The 4,191-nt window shown below is 37.2% G+C and overlaps 1 pseudogene; it reads left to right on the forward strand.

Annotated features, from left to right (window-relative positions):
- The first annotated feature begins 862 nt into the window (after positions 1–862).
- Positions 863–1,324, forward strand: LOC149183831 (cytochrome c-type biogenesis protein CcmE homolog, mitochondrial pseudogene; annotated as a pseudogene).
- Positions 1,325–4,191: the final 2,867 nt, after the last annotated feature.

Below are 4,191 nucleotides of genomic sequence, written 5' to 3' on the forward strand. Positions count from 1 at the left end.
AATCGCATTGGCTTCTGCGATCTTATTAGTGGCGTCTCTTCAATCAGAGGTCAATGCCGCCAATCAGATCTTCAATGACGATTTTCAGATATTGTATGCAAGTGATCATGTGAAGACATCTGATGATGGCTAAATCTGGGAGTTGATGCTTGATAAGAAGTCGGGTTCTGGTTTTCAGACAAAACACAGCTACAGATTTGGATTCTTCACCATGAAGCTCAAGCTTGTTGCGGATGAAGAGGGAGAATGAGAACGAAAGCCAAAAATCGAGGCAAAGACATCATGCAAGAGAAAACATCGGTGCAAAGGGAAGTGAGCTAATGTCGAAATACATTCAGAATGTATTTAAATCAAGTTTTTTGGAATCAACTCATTGAAGCCCTCCAAGAAAGCATTGATCTGAGGACGTATTGCTGTTGTGAGTCGATGCTCTGCAACAAGATCAACATATTCATGTTTATTTTCCTCAGTCACTCGGATATTGCGACCACCAGGAATCAGTTCATGGTCAGTAACCTCTTCCCTCTCATACAGTATCAGTTTCTCTTCATCCGCATCCATGCTAAACGTAAGATCAGGCATGTCCCGTAACTTTGACTCCAAGAATGTGTTTGTAAAATGAACGTGTAAAGTGAACATCCAAAAGCTGACCATCAAACAAAGCCTTTGCAACCACTCTCCCAATAAACTTGAAGTATGAAAGATGCTCTGTTTGGTAGACAGAATTGGGGTTTGGCTGGAACGTTGCTTCATTACCAACAGTTGTAAATAGCAAAGCACCCTTATCAAAGATTACCCTTGACAACGATTGGTACCATTCCCTTGTAAGCCCGCCAGCATCAATGCCTTCCTCCCCTTCAGGAGCGATCCGTCCAAGAACAAATTCCGCCTCGGTGGCCTCGTTCTAGAAGGGAGCGTGGTGCAGCCAGCCTCGACTACGGAGATGGAGTTCGTTGTCACGAATCTGGTCACCGACGTTCTGGTACGCCACAAGGGGCCAGTGCCCGATCTCTTCAGAGAAGGCCACTCCGTTGTCGTCGAGGGCTTTCTCCGCCCCATTTCTACTTCTTCATCGTCGGAAAATAGCGGCACTGAATCCTTCCGTCCCCTGTCGGCCGGTCATGTTGCGTCGGAAAAGGCGAGAAGCAACAACTGCTATTTTTCTGCCATCGATGTCCTTGCAAAGCACGACGAGAAATACATGCCCAAAGAAGTTGCTGCTGCCATTGAGAAAAACCGGGCTGCAATTGAAGCCGCTCATGCCAAGCCTCAGCCTCAGCTTCAGAATTCACAGCTCCAAGAGTCTGAGCAAGTTCATTCTTGACCTATTTTTTATATAATAAATCGCCTCCTTTTAGTGCACGGGATAATTCAAATGAGCTTCCCTTTGATGAATAGATGCGGTGTATCGCTCTGGTTTCTATCTTATAAAAAACAAAAGAATGAAAGTCAATAATTTTTTTTATTTTTTTTAATAATAATAATAATAACACATATTTATATATATATATATATATATATATATATATATATATATATATATATATATACATATATATATATATATATATATATACATATATATATATATATATATATATATATATATATATATATATATATATATATGTATATATATATATATGTATATATATATATGTATATATATATATATATATATATTATTACATGGGAATTTTTTATTTTTTATTTATTTTTTATTTTTTATTATTTAAAAAAACTAAAATTTAAAAAGATTAAGTTTTATCTTAAAAAAAAAAAAATTAAGATGATTTTTCACTCATTCACAAAATTCTTTATTGTCGCATTGCAGATTAGTTCTCCCGCAAGAGTATTTTTATTTGGAATAAATCAATAGATTTTCTGATCTTCCTGATCGCACGAAGCGCAGGAAGAGAGCATACTAATCGCTTGATTTGTTTTTATTTATGCAGGGGGGGGTTTTAAAAAAAACTGAATTTAAAACTAGCTAAATACTAAAACATCAGAAAACTCAAACTTGAACTCCTTTGTGAAGAACCTGTTGTCACCAGGTTTCACAAGTTAGTTTTTCTAAAGAAAAATACTAAAACTGAATTAAATTCCTAATGCCTAATCCCTTAGCACCATCCCCGGCAACGACGCCAAAATGTTGGGCAATTTAATTGCTTAAATTGCTTTCATTAAATTATCAACCAGGGAAACTCGTAAGCTTGTGATGGTGCCAGCAAAATATATGCAGGAGTAGGCAACTAACTCTATGTCTAACTAAATTATTTACGATTCAATATAATATGCAAGGGAAGAGGCTCCTAATTAAGGAGGTCCTGGTTGTCCTTCCCTACAGTATCATAGATTGAAAAGAAATCATTGATTACATAAAACCAGAAACTTGAAATGAAGACAAGAGAATGAACTTTAATTGTTGTTCAGATTCAAAGAGAGAGAAAGACTAACTTAGTCTCTTGATTGTCCCCTCATATACTAATCCAAACTAAACTAAGATTCATTCATAAGCATAAGAAATGAAATACTTGAAACATAAAAGAAAAAGAATGAATTTCAATTATCATGCAAATCAAATGGAGAGAGAGCCTAATTTAGACCCTTGGTTATTCTCTCATATGCTGATAAGATTTTAATTTAAAACTCATTCATCAATCACAAACAAATCCTCAAACATCTAAGCAATGAAATGAGACAAGATCTAATATGAAATAAAATGTTTCTCTCATCCTTTTAGAGTGAGCTCAATTCTCTTAAGAACAAAGTGACAAATTATTCCATATACTACATTAAGGCAACTTATATCTAAAACTATAAAATGGAAATTTATGTAAAATGAAGCTTTATTCTATTCCATCATAAGTTGGATACATGCTCCAAGAGTCCTCCCTTTGGAATGGAGGAGGTACTCCTATTTATACAATGGGATGAGATAACAAACTCATAATGATGATCCACTAATCTCTCTTTAGTTCCATACATTTCTCAACCATCTAGACACATAACCCCCTTTTATCCTTGATCTTCTCCATGAGATCATGATCTTTTCCATGAGGCTTATCTTATAAAATTCGAATTTGATCCTTCAAGGCCACATAAAGGTGTCTTGGAAGCTTCCTTGGAACCTACACATGTCACAAAAACAACCCACTTTCCATATATAAAGTAAATATATTATTTTCTAATATTTAATCAAGAATTTCTCTCAAAAATGCTTAAAAATAAACAATATTTGGAAAATATAAATGAGACCCATTAATGGTGAATAGTAGGGAAAATGGAGTGACAAGGTGGTGAATAGTGAGTGATATAATGGAAGCATAGGTGAAAAATGTATGGTAATGAGTGATATTTGTATGACATTTTTGGAGCCCAACAGGGTGGCGGTAGGTGGGGCTACCTCCGTTATCCTATATAATGAATTACACAAAGAAATAATGACAGCACAAGACCTTGACTCATACACAGCATGTCGCCTCCATAAGTATGGTTGGCCTAATAATACATAACAAATATCGAGAGGTGCAACATCACACAATACCTCATCTGTCAAGGGTTTGATGCTATAGGGAAGGCATGACTACTGGCAAACTCGGAGATATCGTACTTGGTGACGCCACCTGATACTGGATGGTTGAGGGTGTGGTGTAGTCAGTAGAACCAATTGCTTCATGACCTCTACTGAAATGAGGTTCTTTTGGCTGCCACTATCGGCAATGAATTGCAGTGGCGAACCCTTCACCCTCATCTGTTAGTGGAAAAGACGCTCCTCATCCTTTGGATCTTTAAGTTCATTATTCTGGATCTTGGCGGTGGCATCAATGGCACTAAGCTCTCCATCAATGATCTCCATCCCTTTGCCATTCCCCTTGTCAGGTTCTGACTCAGGGTCAGAACATGCATCTGATTCTGAAGCCTTCAACTCGGCCACGAGCAACTGTATAGTCCGACACTCACTTGTGTTGTGATTGGGGCTCTTATGGAACTCACACAATTTTCCTATGTCCTTCTTCGACTTCATGGTGTTGTTCTTGTCTTACGGCTTCGACGGGTTGTCTTGGGTCACCTCGCCTTAGCTTTGTCCTTTGGTATTTGGATTCGCAGATCCAAAGTCTCGCTTTTTCTATTTGAAATTCTGCTCAATTTTTACAATGTATCGGTACACCATGCTGAGGGAGGAAATGT

The sequence above is a fragment of the Pinus tabuliformis genome, chromosome 3_2 (genome assembly GCF_031772625.1).
Source record: "Pinus tabuliformis cultivar Carrire ecotype Pingquan chromosome 3_2, CPIR1, whole genome shotgun sequence".
Taxonomy (NCBI): Eukaryota; Viridiplantae; Streptophyta; class Pinopsida; order Pinales; family Pinaceae; genus Pinus; species Pinus tabuliformis.